Source organism: Lagopus leucura, unplaced genomic scaffold (assembly GCF_019238085.1).
Source record: "Lagopus leucura isolate 7727_CA_CO unplaced genomic scaffold, USGS_WTPT01 Super-Scaffold_806, whole genome shotgun sequence".
Classification (NCBI taxonomy): domain Eukaryota; kingdom Metazoa; phylum Chordata; class Aves; order Galliformes; family Phasianidae; genus Lagopus; species Lagopus leucura.
In genome coordinates, this window is record NW_024962260.1 from 7,427,129 (window position 1) to 7,447,470 (window position 20,342).

Sequence of the window (20,342 nt, forward strand, 5' to 3'; positions counted from 1 at the left end):
AGGGAGAAAGCTGTAAGCAAAAAAAAAAAAGAAAAAAAGGCATGCGAAATTTGGGGGTATTTAAGGCCTGTGTCCTTTCTAATGAACAATTTTCTTCCAGAAAAGCAGAGAAACACAGACATGATTTGAGTTGAAAAACTCTTCAAGAACCGTGTTACAGTTACTGATTTTACATTACAGAATTCCTTTGACGTTACTGTATGAAGCACATTCTGGCACTAAATGTTTCTGAACGCATTTTATGGAGCTTCATTATGTTTCTTCCTTTTATTTCTGTTTAGGATGAGAGGACATAGGGCACTTTGACCAGATTTGCTATTTAACATCTGTTGCTTTAAAAGAGAAGGGTCTAAGATTGTAATCTCTAGCCTGACAAGTAGTCCTCACTCAAGTCATTACAGAAATTACGTATTTGAGACTCTAAATCTCTTCTCTCCCCAAAGGAAAAACCTAATCTGCAGCCTAATCTTCCTGCATTGCACAGTCTCAGACTTACAATGCTAATAGCAATTAGCGATGCCGCATACCTCTGTTTTACTTGTCTAACATATGGCATCTTAAAGAGGGCTCCGTTTCCAACAAAAAGTCAGCAGTTTCCCCCCCAAAACCACAAACAGGCCTTATTAAAAGCAAGTCAAATTAGGCACTTCAGAAGTTAAAGAACCCAGAAAACCAGACACTTCATTAAGCTACGTCCCTGAAAGACTGCAATGTGGAAATTTATTTGCTGATCGCTTAGAATCATTTGGGCTGGGTTCTGATGTTACATCAAAGCAAATTGAAGATGACTTCATTAAAGTTAACTGACCTGCTTTGATGAAAGGAACTCCAAGATGTGGTGTGCTCATTTGACTTCAAGCAATGATTTAATTCCAGCAGCTCAAACAGCTAAAACTTTATTCTTTATACTACAAGTTCTTGCAGTTTACAGAACAAAACACTTGCATCTTTAAGGCATAAGAAAGAGGAGAATGAAACTTTCAACGGAGCGGAAGCATCAAGGAGTTTGCTTTCAATTTTTCTTATGAGAATTAGACAGCCTTCCAAAGCATGCATAATGACAACTGCTTACAAACCTACTTTGCTCCCAGTCCTTATATTCTAGTTCTTCATGATGCTAACCATGAACACCACAGAACACAGAACACCACAACAGTGCTCCCATAGGAAGTGGAGATGGGTTCCCAAGCACAGGAATTTAAGTGAAGTTATTTGTGCCCTGCTCAATGGAAAGCCAGGCTTCAGGGGCTGCCCACGGGAGAATTCATTCCCAAGGGTCTCGCCTACTGGAACAGCAGGGAAATGGGTGCATTTCTGAAAATACTGCAGCTGGGCAGTGAGACAATTGCTATTGATTTTATATGCTGTGCGTTCAGGTCCTACAGTGATGGAGAGCAGTGCAAAACCTAAAAAAGACAGATGGAAAAATGTCTCTGGTTCAAACTGCAGCATACACCTGGGTTCTTACACAGGCAGATCAGACAGCAAGTCTCCATTTTTTCCTTCTTTTCAACCTTGCTGCAGACTTCCAGATTCCTCCTCCTATGACTTGTCTCCCTGTGGCTGTGACTAGGACCCATTTTCCCACAGCCTGTGAAGCTGCTGTGGGCAGGGAAGGCAGCGATGCTGTTCATGTCACCCTGAGGCTCTTGCCATAACCAAGGGCTGACAGAAATCCCACTGCCATCTGACTCAGCTCTGCAACAGTGATGGGCAGAGGTGGAACAGCAGTGGCAGTGCCCCGTGAGCTGCAATTTTTAAAGATGTCTTTTCTTTACATTTTTAGACTAAAAGATCTACAGCTGGTACACTGGGATCAGTCATACCCTGTTCAATGACACAGATGACAATAAGGTCACAAACAATTAGTGTCTGTCACTCGTTTCAAATTTATTGTTCTCATTGCAAAGATTTCTGAATATGACAGAAATTGCTAGGAGAATAGAAAGCAGAACAAGCCGGTCTTAGTTTCTCCAACAGATTAATTACTCTGCAGGATGCATAATTTCCTAGGAAGAAAAGAGGCTTTCTATTTCTCACCATAAATTCTGTCACAATGGAAAAATTACTGATGAGATTTAAGTGAGAAACTATGGCAAAAGATCAACTACATCTGTAATTATTATAGTGTTGTTTTGGTTTTTTTTTTTAATATATACGCAGCACAACTACAGACAGCTATAAAATCAGGTTCAGCCAAGGTTCTTAGACATGATTAACCTTTTGTCAATTCAAAATAAAGGTAAGCAATTGAGAGTAATTATATGCCCACATTCACAGTAGCACAGATCTGCTCATGGCCTTTCCCTGGCCTTTTTGTCACTTCTGGCAGCTGTGATTCTGCTCCCACATTTCATCCCTCCTCCAGCCAAAACCTGGGCAGGTGGTTTCAGGGCTGCTGAGCCCAATCCCAAGGGCAGCTCCACCACCAGGGCCAGCAGATTTGGGGAGTGCTGACAACTGCTGGCCTGTCTCAGTCTAAGATTGAGAAGGATTCCAAAGGAAATCTCTGAGCTTTACCTACCCTTCATTTAGACTGTCTGCATTCTAGAAGAGCTCTGGAAATGAATGTTGGTTTCCAGGACCTTAAAAGGAAGCAATAAAACATTCCCTTGTAAAACAGATGGCATAGTCACCCAGCAGTTTTACCTGCAACTCCCGGTTTAAAGAGGAAACAAAAAACCTCAGTGTTACAGCTGTATCCTTCCTTTTCCAACTCTGAATACTGACTTGAAAACATGCTTGTATACCAACAAAAAAATCTTTAGATCCTTGTTTAACAAAGATTTCAGGGGCAACAGCAACTTGACAGAGACTGACAAAGCTGACTTTTTGAATGAAAAGAAAAAGGTTCATAGAGGTTCAGTAACACAGTTATACGAGCCCCAGATCTCTGCATTTTTTAAATCTGGTCCTGTACAAAACCACAGTACAAGACAGAAATGTTAACCACTCCTTCTGGAGGCAGGTACCAAATCAGCTGCATCTAATGAGTCAGCCCAAATGTTTCTATCTTTAATTACTACCGGGTCGTGCAGACTTTGTGATCTCATACTGTTGCAACTAGAAACTTCACATGAAAGTTGCAGCCTCACTGACTGGGGTAACTGTAGGCAATGAGATTAAAAATGGTTCTTCCTCCTTCAGGAATTAACAGCTCAGGTCAGAACGAAGCAGATGCATGAGAGAAGCAGTTGGCTGGAGGAGGAGGAAGAAAGAGCAATGTGAAAGAGCCGTTCAACACTAAGCAAAAGATCTCAGCTCACCAGTCCTGATACTTATAGCTCCATTTTGGTGATCCCTAAAAATAATCATGAGGAAAAGAGTCTCCAAAATGCCATGTTTAAATCAGAGAATGGCTCAATAGCATAAGCAATGCTTTGCCTCTCATATACGGATCAGGGATGCTCTGATCAGATGCTCACTTGAGGTCAGAAGATGCTAACAATATGGACTCTCATTAAGCTATCACGTACAGAATGGTATTTTCTCCTTTCCATCCTATGACATCACCCTAACTCTGCCAAAATGCTGAACAAGTTTTAGAATCTGCACTTTCCCTTCTTTCTCCCATGCTGTATGTTTCATTTCTGGCAAAGGATCTCATGCCATAATTTGCCAAGAACAGATCTACCCTATGGAATATCCAAAAATTAGTTTGCTCCAGACAAAGAAGTTGGCACATTCAATAGCAGCTCAGTGAATCAAAATTAAATGTGGAAAAGTAAGCTACTTTGCATTTGCAAGCACCATGAACAAAAATACACAAAAGAAAGGCTTCTTTGAAACTACTATTCACTACTACTTCAGTCAGCTTTGCAAACAGTAGTATGCAGCAGGAAGAGTCCTTGCAGTCTGCTCAATGATTCAATCTAAATGTTAAACAGAGTCTGGTTCTTAATTCCTGCATATCCCAACTTGCCATATCCCAAATCAGTTTCTTTTGACACCACCTTGCAAAAAGTCTACTTAATATATAAGTCCTGCTGCCCAGAGAACTGATGTAAATTTTGTCCATATCAAAGGTACTTATTTCCTAGGCTAGGATGAATGATGTTTGTGAATGAGATTTGGTTTTACATACAGAAACAGTCAACAAATTGCACTCCACAGAGACAGAAGTTCCAACTCCTTATGAAGAGAAAAGAACAAAACCCCATCCAATTTAAATGACTACAGCACTTCCATTTATCTGAAATCCAAAATACAGTCTCATTTTTTATAGTTGTGATCAAGTTTGCTGCTTCCTCGCCTGAAAGATTTATGTCCCCTGGTATCTAGTGTCAGCATCAAGTATCTCTGAAGATACACCATGGAGAAGACAAACAGTATCCTGTGACTAACAGTTTGAAAGGAAAAAGTGCAATAACTCCTTGCAAAGCTGAAACACTTAACAACTTTTTGGCCCTGGAAACTACAAGGCGGCAGTGTGCCTTGACCTCTTGTTTCCAGACCTTTCTTGTCTGTTCAATTGGAAGCCAAAAATGGTGTTTCTCAGCCTTCATCCACAGATGACCGACAATCCTGCAAGACTGTTTTTTCTGTGAGAAAACTGCTGAACGGAGGTGAAGGGATGAAGTGATGGCAGCTCTGCCTACAGGAAGGATATTCCTTTTCTGCCCACTGAAAGCAGTCAGAGTGCAGAATCAGGAGCCTTGAAAGTGATGTAATTAGGACAAATATCCAAACCATGATGTGCTTTGCCCACTGTTTTTTGGTTGTTTTTTTGCCTTCCCAAAAATCAAGACACATCCTGGTCTCAGAAGGTGCTCTGAGGTGCAGCCTGTAAGCATCTGTCAAGTGTTTGAGGTACATTAGATGGAGAAAGCCGTACGGATTTTGCCAGGCCAAAAACCAGGGTTGTTAGGAGTACATGGGCTGGAAGCAGGCTCTGACAGTCCATGCTACTCACTCTATCCCTAACACATTGATACACTAATCCTTAAACTCTTTACAATAAGCCTTAACAGAACAGGATTTGGTCAGAACAGCTTTTTTCGCTACTCTTTTCTTAGGATCTAGATCTAGATTTAGAGCACCTCTGCAGCAGGCACTATATGAGCCCAAAGAAACTGTTCCTATCCCAAAGAGCTCATTATAAACACTGAAGACAAGAAGGTCTTGTCCCCTTTATACAAATGGCACCCTGGAGATGAAAAGGGCAGGGCTCCTACACAAAAATAACATAGGGATAGGCTTTATATATATATATATATATTATTTTTTTTCTCAAAAACAAACAAACAAATCCCACTCATTATCAAGATGGTTCTGAAATGATTGATTCCTTTGGCGGAAAAGCTCGTGGAAAAGCTCATGGAAAAAAGCTCCCTACTGATTCAGGTTATTTTCAGAAGATGAAAGATGGCAGTTCTGCTAAACGTAAGTCAGGTTTCGTGCTGAGAAGGCTGAGCACAACTCCTTCTGTGTCTGTAGGGAAAAGGAGTCTTTGGAGACCTCTGGCAAAGCTGCTCCATGACAAATACAATATTCCTAGTGCATGACTTGGGACTTTCAAGAAGAGGAATATGTGAGAAAATACAAAAAATGTGTAATGGAGAGCAAAGTGTGGTAGGGAACAATTACACCAGTCATCTTGTCATAATGCAGGGAACAACCAAGACCATCATTGCAAAAGGACTGCATGCTGGGAAAAAGGGCAATACATGTCTTTACAGAGCCTTTGTTCCCTAACATACTATGGGAACGTGCTCCATGCATGCCACTGCTGGCTTCAACAGCCCCCTCACAAACCTCAGTTCTTCTTTTATTTGCTTTGCCAGCAACAGAGCCATAGCGTCAGCTACTCCCTTTCTGGACACAAATTCATTAATGCTTTTTAATTGGAAGAAATACTGTGTTTTTATGTACAGATATCTAATATCAAAAGTAATTGCTTTTATAGAATACTCATTTGAAGCTGGTTTCCCCTTGAGAGGAGAAAATGTATTCTAATTACAACAGATAATTCAGGAGAAGATAAACAGATTGATGACTGGAAAGACCACAAGATGGGAGCCACGCAGACCTTTGGAGACGAAGATAAAAGCCATTTGTGAAGTAGGATGCTCATCTCAGGCTGACAGATAGTGAGAGAGATGCCAGTTTTGTGAGAGCCTTCATATAAGAAAAATCAATTTCCTAAGAGAAGGAATTCGTAAACAGGGGAAATCTAAGCAATATATTCCTAAACTTAAATTTTGAGTAACAACCAGCAAAAGACCATGCCCAATACACACAACTCTAAATTGCGTGAGGATTTTTTTTTTTTTCCCCTACATTTTAATTTTAGTGTTCAAAAACCTCATTCACAGAGAAAGATCAGTTTGGTTTTTTAGATGAACAGATGCCAAGATTCTTCTAGAAGTTTTAAAATCCCAGTTGATTTGTGGCTTGCTGATAAAATACAGAAAATGGATTTTTCTCTTCAGGGCTTTGGAGGAAAGCCAGAAAAGTTCTCCTCTGGCGATGGCATAAATCTGGAGTTAGAGAAGCAGGAGCTGCAGCGCTGGGGTAGCAGCCCAGCAGCCCATTGATATGAAAAGTAAACAAAATCTGAGTGTCATTGGTTTGGTATCTGGCCTCTGGCAATAGTCAATACCTGAGGCTTCAGAGGAATCAAAACACAAATCATAAAGCACTTGGCCAATTAAACTGCACAGTCCATAGAAGCAGAGTTCCCTTCTGAACCCCACAGGCATGTAACTAAAGCCCTGAAGCATAATATTAGATTACCCTCATTATCTTAACACAGGCATGTAGAAATACAGGTTAAAACTAGTCAGCTCCCTGTAAAATCCCAGCCATTAACATCAGATTCAATGGCATTCTGCAGCAATTCTCCAGTAATATCACTGTCAGAGTGCCACTGGTTCATGTGAAATGGATCATCTGTATCAACATACAATTTTTTAATTATTATTTTTCTAGGGAAACAGTGAAATCTTCTGAGGAAAGTGCTTACTAACACAATAACAGAACCATTCTGGAGAAAGGGAAAGGAGGTTCCGCCTGAACATCCCAAGATGCATGAGTTAAAACTTCAGGGCTGCCTAATTAGCTTCAAGAACAAGCTGCCCCTAAGCCAAGTTAACGAGCTTTCATTTCATAAATAAGCAAAAGATCTTTTAAAAAAATAAGGATTTTTCTTGCAGGAATCAGAGGTGGGGAATGGAAGTGGCAGATCACTGCAGGAAGGGGATTCTGACCCAAGGTCCAATTGGGCTGGGGAGGGAGCCCACGGCTTGACTGCAGCAGTAAATCCCACAGGACTGGGATCCACAGGGTAGAAACTATCTATCATCACATGCAAGGAATCTCAATAAACTTACCCATTTGACTTCAGATCCTACGCAGGCTTATCCCAGTCCAGACTCCATTGCACTGATATTGAAGTCTGATCTAACCAAAGGCTGCACCACATCTGATCCTGCCAAATCTGTTTAATTAATTCCTGTCATCCCAGGATTTCACCCTTGGGACCCTGCTTTTTTTGCAGGGATTCTGCCCAAGACCAAGAGGGACACTTACAGAATTCTTAAGGTGGGAAAAGACCTCTAAGATCACCAAGTGCAAACACTGACCCACCACCACTCCTCTCCGTACTTGAGGTGAGCTCCCAGCAAGGGCCAGAGAAGTTCATCTCCTGCAGTATTATTTGCAGTCATTGTTCCCATTATTTGCAGACGTTCATGTGCCTCCCTATCATTTACCTAAACAGCCTGCTATCAAATTAAACCACATGCACAGGCAGTTTTTTCATTAACAAATCTGCATAGAGCATTTGCCATTTGCATGACTGAAAAGCTCCCTGTTGTTCAACCCATTTTATACAATGGAAGATAACAACATTAAATCCAAACATAGCAGCTGCTGGAATTCAAAATCACATTGCTCTTTAAAGTAGGATGCTTTTATTCTGTAACTTTAAAATCAGTCCCCAGTTCCACCTATGGGGAGGCAGCTACATTAAAGAGATAACTCAACAACTACAGACCTGCTGGCTACGTCCTCTGTTCTGCCTTTCACTCTCTAAGTCGTCATCTGGTGTCTGCTTTGATCACAACTGAATCAAGCAATCTGAAAAGCTCCCAAGCTTTTTGAGTAATGCTGGTTATCTACATTCCTTCTTGGGAACAGATGGCAGAAGAATCATAGGGTTTGGCTCGGAAGGGACCTTAACAACCATCCAGTTCCAATGTTCTGCCATGGACAGGGTTGCCACCCACTCTATTAGGCTGTCCAGGGCTCCATCTAACTTGGCCTTGAACACCTCCAGAGATCAGCTGCCACTGTGGACACGAGGACATGTTGAGTACTTCCGTCAGATCCCTTCATGGGCTCTTGAAAATTGGTTAATTCAGATACTGGTTTTGACGGGAGGCAAAGAGAGCCTCTATTTCTCCATTTTCCTTTGATTGTGATATTGCTTTGTAGGCCCTGTACAGGTGACATGCTTTTCTTTTGCATTGTTACATGGCAACATTGATGGCTGGCTTCAGCATGCTCATTTTCTTGACAGGCTACCTATTTTACACCTATAGATATATTATCTATATATGTATATATATAATTTTTCTTAATCTACATTTGTTTGCCTCTTTTTCATACACATCTTTGCCACCTTCCATGCAGTTTAGCTCACAAATTTGGCTTGAGATGGTTTCTATTTCTGCTTTTCCTCCTCTTTCCTTCTTTCACATATATTTCCACATCTTATATCAATGTACACTACAGCTGTACCTTGCTTCTTGCTTCTCAAAGCCAGCCTGCAGTGCCTACTTCCATCTTCTTAATACACATATGATTTAATTTTCTACCAGTAGGAGAGATCAATCCAAAAACAAACACAGGGCATATTTGAAACAGCTAAACGACAGCCCATTACCCAGCATCTACACCAAAATGCTTACAAATCAGTAAGTTATGGCTACATTGGGTGAAGACTATACCTATGCAGAGGGTCCTCACTAGCAAGATAAATCAGCAAGCACATTAATAGCAGATACACCAGAGGATTTGTGACAACTAAAGGTCTGATTCTGACCTATTCATAGAGAAGTAGAAGGGATCACAGAGCTGAAAGTCATACTCAGTTTTGAAGTGTCTTGCTATTGCATACAATTAATCAGGAATTTGTCAGGGAAAAGTAAAAAGAATTAGGTACAGTATTCTCTGGAGAAAGCAATTCAAAATAGGTGCTAGTTTTGCAAATGAACAGAGCAATGAGGATAAATAGCAATTGTCAGTAAAGCTGAGAAAATGAAAGTGTAATGTTGGAACAAAATATTGGCACAATGTTTTATTTAAAAGCAATAATAAAACCATTGAATACTTTGGGTTTTGCCCTTCCTGGTTTATTGTTGATATAAAGATAAATTGACTTCAATTTCCAGGAGTAGGAAAGTTACGGCCCTCTGTTACAGGCACTTTCAAAAACACACTGCTATAATACCTGAATCATTATTAAATAGATTGGCATCATTGCACGTTGGGATTTTTATGAATTGGCTGTGACCTACAGCTTGTCTAGGCCTGACAAACTTATTCCCAAGACAAAGGGGTTGGTTTTTTTGCAAAGGTGATGCATCTGGTAAGCATAGGCTACTTTGATCTGCCTACAGAGCACATTTAAAGGAAGCACCTACATATAGCATTGAAACCATATAAGACAATGGCTGAGTTTTACAAACTGGGGGCCAGACTTCTCCAATTTACCTCACTAATCCCACTGACGGCAACAATACTTATCTGGTTTACACTAAGGGAATATAACAATAAATTTACATTTCAGAGTCTCAATTTTCTTCTACGATTTCCTTCCCTTTATTTTATACTGAAATTCCACAGAATGAATTTTCCTCCCCCTTATATGTCTCAGGTTTGTACTTCTGGCTACATTACGAGATGTTAAATTACACAGTAAAAAGAGTGACAAGGAGAGTGATGCAACTTACCTTTATACAGGAGAAGACTGTTCAGAGAAGAGACAGGTATGAACCAGAGCAACATACCTGAATGTCACAAAATGGAGGCCAGAGCTTACAGCCTGGACTCATCGCTCCTCAAGGACACAAAAAGATGTGCTATCCAGTACTTACACTTCAGGACAAACCCACATTTTCTAGAGGCAAAATAAGCTTTCTAGCACGAAATGGTCCCAGCAAAAGCCAATGCTGAGCCTGCTGGGCAATGAGAGTTATCTGATGAGATGAGCAGCAGGGCATGCTTTACTCTGCCTAGCAAAGAGCAGCACACCATCGTTTTCTCTGCTCCTTGCATAATTTAATTCTTCAGTTGGTACTGAAAGGCAGAGAGACAGGCTGGTGAGACTCAGGTCTGCCATTTTAGGAAGATAAAAATAAAGGAGGTTGTCGTGCACTAGTGATTTAGTCTCGGGAAAATTGCATGCTGCTATACTTATTATCCTAAAGAAGAAGAAAAACAGAAAAAATGCTGGTGTTAACGTATCTCCAGCCAACAGAGTAAAGACTGGTTCCTTTACAATCTACAGACTTGATTTTTATCCTTGTGTTTAAATGGTAAAAATCTTGTTTGTCACTTACATGATTTTTACCCTGGTTTGCTACGGAAAAATGTTATGTGGAGCTCTGCTGTCTACATTTGTCTATCAGTCTGCTTCTCTCTCTCATTCCCTCCCCTCTCCTCTGCTTGTTAGATTTGGAGGTCTGTGCCTGGTTTCAGCCAAAACTTGGCACATGTTCAGAGGTCTCCAAAACTCACATTGCTGCATGTGTCACAAAAGCCAACATCTGGAAAGAAAAAAAGCATTAAAATGCTCCTACTGAGAGAGGAGATTCAGGGAAAGCTAAAATCCTAGAAATCTCTCAGAGCTGCACCAAACACCCTAAGAATTCACCTCTAGGTCACCAGACCACAAGAAATGAGCTTCACTCATTTTGCTGCTCAAGGAACTAAGCGCCTATTTTGTGGGGTTAACTGTGGTAATTACTGGATGTGTTGGTGTTGATCCTGTATTATCTGTCCTGTTCCTGGGCCTGAGTCTGATCTTGCCTCTGTAGTGCCATACCCCTTGAAGTTCTGGTTTGGAGCAGTTGTCAGTGATCTCCTTAGGGCTACAGCAGTCCCACTGGGACTCACACAGACCTGAATTCTAGTTCACTAATCCCATACTTCATGTTCCAGAGGCAACTTCAACAAGAATTGCACCAGTTTCATTCTTCCACAACCTGCACTGTGTCTCTAGGACAACAGCACTTCTCTCTAGTTTCTTGTCTGCAGAATTAAATGCTGAGAGAAGCTTAAACACCAAGTAATGTAACACATGCAGAAATGCCCTCTGCACTAATCAGCACCTTCTCTGAGGGCTGCATCACCCAACCTGAGTCTACTGCCATGCCCTGCTGTCCCAGCCTCAAAGTCAGGCCATGTCTTTGTTCTCTTGCGAACATTTCTCCTCCCTTCCTGTGTATTTTCTCTTGCTCTACACACTGTGCAAGGATGACTAGAAATCTCACTTTGTGAACTTTCTGACATGTGACAGAAAGGGCGACAAAGAATTCGGCAGTTAGGCAGGTTGAGTTCTGAATGAATCGCAGAAGAAATTTTTAATTCCTTGAACCCATCCCAAAGGGCTCTCTGCAGTCCGATTTGGGGTATTGTAGGCCTGCAGAGAGAGCATGGCTGTGAATACGAGAACCATACCCAAAGAACTCTTTCAGAAAATGGAAACTTGTACGTATAACTCCACTGGATATGAGGCATTATAAAAGCCGCTTCCGTTCCAGAATTCATTTCCTGTTGGATGAAAATGCATTGAGCCAGATGGATCTATTTCAGGAGGAGGATCAGGCTGGCACAGGTTTAAAATCAAAGATTATTGGTTTTGTATACTCAAAGCTGGACAGCTGAGAGCACAGCGTTCTGTGCAGGTGCTGACACGTTCAGGCCTACACCGCAGGAGCTTCCCAGGAAGCAGTTTGCCAAATATTAAAGAAATAGGGAAATTTTTCTATGAGTATCTAGAAATCTTTTCACTTCTCCCTACAGAACTAAGAGAGAATAAAAGAAAGATATGCAACAAGCATTGAGATGCAATCACTAGCAGATTTTTCTTTTTAGATGTAGAAGTTCCTTTAAATGTGGGAGAAAAGACAAGTCACCAGGAAGAAACACAGAAGCAGGCTTCAGTGCAGTGTTGGGCTGTTCAAGTCCCTGTGATGGCGCTGAAAGTCAGAAGCCCGAATCCACAAACCTGCATTCAGAGGATTCTCCACACTACACAGATTAGATAACGGAGCTTCCCAAACCACTCAGACATCCTTTTTTTTCCGAGCCAAACCTACTCATTGCTTATGTAAATTTTGTGTCAACTGTTTCAGCAGCTAGGCAGCTTAGTATTAGGTTATTTAATAGCTTGGACATGGTCAGCTCACTCTTACCTTACACTCCACTCCCATCTGTTTCTTGGAGCCACCTGCAATCTATCATCATGCTCTGAGATTAACAGAAGAGCCTGCTTTTCCTATTAGAGGTGTGAACAGTACCTAATCCCTGCTCAGCACCTCTGGTAGTGTTTGTAATACAAACATGGGAATGTGCAGACCTCACTGGCTAGCTGACACCAGCAAAGGTATCAAAATCATTTTCACCTGCAGGTTTGTGCTTGTCATAGTTACCAATGGGATTCAGGTTCTTTGCAGATGCAAAATTATGCAGCTATCTGTAACCTCATTTTATATATAGCTGGATGGCTAGAAATGTGCCCCACAAGGCATCAAATTTTAGTCCTAAAGAAGAGTAACCTTTAGGTTATACAATGCTATTTCAATTGATGATATTTTTAGTCTTATCACTGGCTTCAGTTCAGCATACACAGGAAAGAATGCCACCAATCTTTTCTACAACACAAAGCTTGCTTGAAAATGAGTTAATATAGCAAAAATACATCTTTATTTACAAAACCTTCACAACCCAGAGGTATTCAAGAGCTGTGCAAAAAATAAATTCAATTTCTAAAAGGACAGTACAGCCCCACTGCCAAGTAAAATACAAAACCAGAGTAAAGAGTCCAAATGAAAAACAACCAATTAACCCCATCACCTTACCAAGAATGCCACAGAGACAAAATGAGAAGCAAACTTCTCAGTATTGGAGGAGAGGGCTTTCCAGCTGTCATGGTGGAAACTTTCCAAAGAAAAAATGAGCTCCTGTGCAACCAACCCCCTTTTGCTCTGGTATCCCAGCATCTTGGCTAGGATGCTAGATTGGGTTGTGGGAAATAGCAAATACAGACTGTGTAATCTTGCATGGGTTTCAGTTTCTGACACAGCCCCAAGTGCCCGAGCATTGTCCCTTCAGTACCATCCTATAGGGTGCAAGGTGAGAGCTTGCATACAGACCAGCTCTCCATCCAGGGAGAGATCCAGGACTTCCTGCAATGCAGGCAGTGGCTGAGGCATGGGAGAATGGTGCCCACGGGAGCAGAGACAGCAGGTGACAGGTGGGAAGTGGTGTCCAGCAGTGTATGTGATGGGCAGTGTGCAAGGAGAGGATTCACCTTTACTCCATGGTGCAATTCTGTGGAAACAGATCAATCCATTTCCAAATACAGCCTGCTCAGACACGAGGGGTCAGACAGCCATGACAAGGCTGCTTATCTGACCTCCTGGTCTGTGTGCTGGTTTTTGCAAAATGCAAACTGGGGCCAGCAACAAGGTTCAGAGGCAGAAAGAAAAGTTCATTCTGTTTTAGACGTGTACTAAAACAGGAAACACTCCAAAACCTTCAAAGAATAAAGATCCTGTTCTCAGCCATAATAAAGCAACGTAGGGACACAGCAGGAAGTCATCCTTTAAACACAGACTTCATCAGAACTAACCAGTAATGTTCATCCTGTAGCAGAAGTACTTTCATTTGGCCAAATTCACAATGGAGCTACTCTGCTTCTAACTAGTGGATCAAAAGCACAAGTGAATTTGGGTAACTGACTTCAAGAGGAGTAACTGCATGGGTGAACCGAGTAGCTCTGTGTTCACTGCTGCAGGCACAAAGCGATTTGAACATATTACGCCATCCAGCCAGTGATAGCTGTCACTGTCCACACAACCCAGCTGACAGCAGAACAGGGGATGGCAGAATCTGTGATTTGCTTAGAAAACATTGGGTTTTATACCTTACTGGATTAAAATGAGCACAAGTGGCTGTATCAAAGATGCATTTTTTTCAGGAACAAAACTCAGCAACTCTCTGATGATTGCACAGAGACCAGCCTACCAGAGAACACCCCTCACAGATATCTCCGCATAGTCTGACACAGCCCAGCATGAACCTGTGTAGGTAGCACTTGCATTTCACAGCATATGAATATTTAAAGAATTTCACAGAAGAGAAAGACCTGGAAGGATCCATTTTCTTCCCTGATCAGTTTATCAGACATACAAGCCCAGCTGGGATAGCCTTCATGCTGCATGTACCAGCGATTCAAAATGTGACTCCAGCAAACCTGGTTTGAGTCATCCCTTATAAAGTGTGTGGCTCTAACACTGGTGAGCACTGATTCTCACGAGTACTCCAGCAAAGACAACTGGATTGCCTGTACAAGCAGCTCTGAAACATAAGCAAAAGGTAGATAATTAAGTTCCACAGCTGCTTTTTCCTACATAGGTTCAGATTTTCTCCACTCCCTCCTGCTGCAGCTAACTGAAGAGGTAACAGTGGTGGTTCGCACAGCCAAAGAATTTTCCTGCTGAGTGGGGTTGGGTGGCACAGTCAGAACCAAGGCTTACAGTCGCGCCTTGCTGCTCGCAGGCATGCCTTAGGCTTGGAGAGAGGAAGGAGGTGTCAGGGAGCTGCGGGGTTACGTAGCATGGCTTTTCCCAGTGCTGTGCTATTTTGCAGTGAGTATTCAACCCAAGGGAGACACTGGCATTGCAGCAGCCTCTTACACATGTGCTCATGTGCTCTAGCATTTAACCCGAGGATAAGGTTGAAGCAATCCCAGAGGCTCAGCATGTTTCCTTATATTTTGGGCATCTTTCACTCACTGTGTTCAGTTATTTAGATACAATTTCCAAACAATGCAATGAAATAGGTAGCCCTCTCCTCCAGCCCTCTGGTACCAATATATCTGCCTGACAGAATCAGTTTTTAAGTAGCAATGCTTAGAGAAACTGCTTCAAAAAACTCTTTTTTTTTCTTTTTCATTTAGTTTTCTTAATAATTACCCATTCTTTCTGGCTGACATGCAAATCAAAGCTCAAATATTAGAAGTATAAATCAGATCAGTGGCAAATGAAAGGCCTTCTAGAAAATGTCTCCATAGGAGGTGGTAAAAGGCCTAAAATACTCAGAAATCTACATTCTCACCTTTCCTACAGATGTTCTGCTCATTTCCTTAGACATCTCCCTTGAGCCCTTGAGAAAACTGCCCACGCTGCTCACGATGACAAAGCAGAAACAGGTCTGCTCTCCCCTGCAGCTACCCTTGGACTCTCCTCCAAAGCCAGGAACCAAGGACATACTTGAAGAACAACATGTGTTAGGCCTATTGCCATTTGTCAAAGATTCCCTAAACTGGGCTTTTTCTACTGCAGTGTTTCCCTCAGGACTCCACTTGCTGAGGACACAAATTCACGATCTCAGGCTCATCCTTGTCTGAATGACAGATGCATAGAACCATTCAGAAACAAAAGGGCCTAAGAAATGCAACAACAGGTAGGAAGCTTGTGTGAGAGCTCCTCTGGATGGATGATCCATTGGATTTCTCATAAGAAATGCTGCTGCATTTTTTTTTCCATGCGTACCAATGGAAGGAAAGAAGACCATTTTGCCATAAAACAGGTTTTGCCTCTATCCACGTGACTTTCCGACGTTCATACACAGTTCTATGGCACTGTAGCTGTAGGTTTTAGGAAAACCAGACAGATATCATCCACACATCATGTTAAGACTCTGCTTTTAGCTCCCTGCTCTCAGAACGGAGACTTGGGGTCGGTGGGAGATTCTCTGGTTTTCATTCTCAAAAGCTGAAATACTCTTATTACAGAGGACAGTTTTGATCAATAGAACTACAGTGAAGTTGGAAGCTGCTCAGCTGTCATTGACTTTCTTCCTTCCTGTTATCCAGAACATTGCACAAGCTGGTTTTTTTTGCTTTTTTTTTTTCCCCTTTTGGTTTGTTAGTTTAAAATAAGTAAAAGGAACGACTCCCCAGTGAAACCCAACAAATAACAACAATAATAAAAAAAAGTGCCAAGTATACTGAGCAAGGAGAGACTGAGTACCCATTAGTAAGGTTAGAGAGGGGCATTAATAAAAGAAAGATCTGTTAAACATGACTCATTTCTTTCCCTTCCTTTCATAAATCTTATTATTTCCTTGGAGAACAGCCATGCACTCAGTGCCTGGAACTGCATTTTTAAATGATGCTCTTGGTTTAGCTACTACCTGTCTTTGCTTAGAGAAAACAAACGGCAAATACTCAAAAGCAGCCCCACCTCCTGTATTAAGGCCTTTAAGTCAAGCCAGGTTTCCTAATCCTGTGAAAATGCCTGTTGTTTATATATGTGCAACAACTACACTGCAGCTCTTGACTAAAAAAAGTGACTGCCTCATTGCTGCTTTTCCAGCTACACTTACAAAGAAATTGAAAGGAGCTGAACAGGAATGTCTTGAATGGCTTCTAAATGGCAAAAAAAAACCACTGTATCAGCCAAAGATCTTTCTTCCACATCAGTAAACATTGCTTTTATCTGATTATGTATTACAAATTACAAATGATTATTCTACACAAACAAGTGTGGAAATTACTACGTGTTAATTTGGTCAGATGCATGTTAGCATTGGCTCATAATCAAATCGAGCATTTATGAGAACTTGTGTTGGGTAAGAGAAGGTGTGCTTTCATTAATGCAAGGCTGGCAGTCACACTTAATCTATCCCCATGCACACCTGGCTTTCCCCCTCTTTTCAGCAACTGAACTGAAAGTTGCCAGCAATAAATGCTTCTTTTTGACAAATCTGATGCGGACATTCGCACGATTCAACTGCAGCCAGTTCCCAACTCTTACTTTTAATACAGAAATTTGGAACCATTTCCAACCAGCCTCAAGCCTGTGAAGGGTAAACGGCCTTTTTAAAAATACTACTGTACCTTTTAAGTATGCAGATTGCCAGGCTGAATTTTAAATGCAATCACTTTGCTTCCACTACACTCAAAAAATCAGGAGTCAGTCTCGTTGAATCAGTCCTCCATACCTAGGACCTGCTATTTCCATCATTTTAAGCCTGTGTGCTGCAATTATGTGAATTGTCCACTTTCTTTTTTCCCCCCTCAGCCCCCTCAATGAAATGCATATGCAATACAAAACCCATTTATCAAACTGGAAATTGCTGTTGTATTTAATCTTCCTAAAGAGAGCAAAATCAAATTACGATGTGTAAAGAATGGTAATCTGTGAAATTCAAGGGAACACTCCAGACATATTCCTCCACATCTGCAACAGAACAGGTCAAAGAGGTCTAATGTAGAAGATGTGGGTAGGAAGACATGATGTGAGCATACATAATGAGAAGATGAAAACTCTCTTAATCTTTGCAGATTGAATGAAATTTAATTACATGCAATATTGATTGTTGTGGATTACTGGAAAGAGACAGTGAAAAGGGAAAAAGGCAATTACAGTGAAATTGTAGTCTGACCCTTCAATTGCTTTTGGCATGAAAGGTTATTATGTAGTTGGAGCATCAAAAATTCTTTATCTTCTATGATAAATCATTAGCTACAGACTTAGATGCAAAACTGATTAGGGAAAAAAAAGCAGCCAATTAAATCTCTGTGGTTTTTTTTTCCTTAAAAAAAAAAAAAGGCAAAGCAACAAAATACCGAAGTTTCACATCATTTCAAGAATGGTTACTAAGTCTACCAAGCTTTAGTTCACTGTTGACTGACAATAAATGATACTCATCAGTAGAAATTACTCTTTCATGCTAGGAATGCTCTTTCAGCATAACTGCTTGTCCTTGTTTTTCCTCACAGAAAAGTGCACTTTCAAATGACGTTTCTTTGATTTCATGGAAATAAGTAAGCATGACAGAAAGAAAATTCCGTATTGTTGCAGCTGCAGGGCTGGTCTCTCAAAGGTTTTTCTTTTACATTGGAACTTCACAGCACCCCTTGAAAAACCAGGCAAGGTCCTACCAGGTTAGGATTTAGATGAATAGAAGAAAACAACTAAATAAAAGAATACTAAGACTTGATTACAAAAAATGTAGGATATGTAATATTTGGCTGTACATTTGCTGATCTCAAAAAAGAAATAATGAAGAGTGAAAAAAATGGCATTGTGATCTGGACAGACCTATCACAACAAGATCACTGGACTTGACTCAAACTCGTGGTGCTTGCAGGAATTCACATGAATAAAATCTGCCTGTCCTATAAAAGTGACTTTGGCTCACCTCATTAAGAGGTAACATTCAAGAAGGCACCAGATGACTCTAACTTGCAGTGAAGTACTGCACAGGATAACATCTGAGAAACCCTGCTCAACACTGGGCTGGAAGGCACGGCTCTGAGCGTTTGTGTAACACCAGTCTTTGGGTAAGACACAGTAGAGCATTGTCACAGACAGACTGCCTTGAATTTCAATGCTTCCAGAGCAGCATTATGCCCATTAAATAATGAGTCATGATATTAAAAAGCAACACCATTCAGCTAAACCCAAACACTGATAACTGATGTCACTTACATTGATGCAGTTCTGACAATTTCAGTTGGCTACCTGCTAATTGCAAGGAAGTTGGGGAGTTGTTACCACAAGATGGAAAAATGAGCAAATACTTAAAGAAAGTATGAAACTGAGAAAGTATCTTTTCTCAGTGACAACCAAACAGTTTATCTGCATTGATAAACTGCTGTGTAATAAACAAAAGACACGTCAGAGAGAGACTGAAGGGAAATGGACAGGAAATCTGAACATCTCAGCTTGATTAACTTCCTGTATTTTTCTGTATAAGAACTTTCTAGAACAAGAAATTGCCTACAGTGCTTTTACAACCTGAAGGAGCAACGTAACATTTTAATTAAAGTAATTACACTTTAAAAACAGCCGCCAAAACAGAAACAGCTTATGGAGAACTTTCTGTTTACTCTGAAGCCACAGCCATTACATGCAATGATGCCTGCCTAGAACGTTATGGACTCCTGCTGATCCTTCAGGGGTTGCTATGCTGAGATGAACCCAGAGCTGGTAAAATCCTACCCAAAATTTCACTTGTGAACACCACCAAGAACAAAACAATTCAGAGGGAAAATAAACCATTCGATTGCGCTATGATGGATATATTGAATGTGGGAGGAGGATTTTTCTCTTAAAACTTACATTCTGCAAAACTTCTCTGAATTATCATTAGAAAATACAGCTGCTGACTCCTTCTGTTGACTCTCCTCCTCTAACTTATGAATGCTTACTTTTGACTAACACCCACCACTCCACATTCCTGTCCTCCCTTCTCTTTTTGTACACATGAATGTGTATGTGAAAGTGTGAGGGATGCCAGTTCTGTAACAGTCACTGACACTACCGGCGTGTTACTGTAACCATCCAACGTGCTAGGATTTGCAGGGTCATTCATTCAGCAAGTAGTAATAGTATATATACTTTACACTGTCTGCATTTTGAGACTGCAGTAGCCTTTGTTAAATCAATATTATGAGTAAGACTTTCAGAAGCAGCCTAGAAGCACATTTGGTATCATTAAAAATATTTACACTGCAAGTTTTATTTGGTGCTCAACACTGAATGCCACATTTATATTAAAATCTCTTGTAAAGTTTGCTCCTTCAGCTTCGTGTGGAAAGCATGGATGTATTTATCACATACTTATTTCTTTGATGTCCCACATTTAGAACCTTATGAATCTATGCAAATACAAACAGACCTCTTTGAAAGAATTAGCTCCCATACGAAACATTATCTGTCCCTTGGCAACCAGTATGGCTTAGCCTGTTCTAACTACCACATAAGGGTTCTTTGCTTACCTAACAAGATTTTTCAAGGCTAGCGAATTAAAACTGAATGTAACAAAAGGAATTAGTGGATGCTTCCTTTCCTCGCCAAAGATAATATAAAATTTAAATGGCAAAGTCATTAAAGAAACATATGGGAGCAATGCTTAAAATGACTATTAAAAGTACACAGCATAAGAACTTGGTAGAGTGCTTTTTAAGTAATTAGGAGACCAAATATGCAACTTCCAGCTAAAAACTTAAAGTGTATTTGCCATAAAAACACATACCCACGCAGAGTTGATATATTCAGGGCAACTGCAAAAGCTGGTACAGCTCACCAGGACATCCA

The 20,342-nt window shown here is 40.9% G+C and overlaps 1 protein-coding gene across 8 annotated transcripts in view; it reads right to left on the bottom strand.

The window, feature by feature from the left end:
• Positions 1-20,342, bottom strand: part of GALNT9 (polypeptide N-acetylgalactosaminyltransferase 9) — a 151,581-nt gene that overhangs the window by 98,728 nt on the left and 32,511 nt on the right. The window lies entirely within an intron of this gene.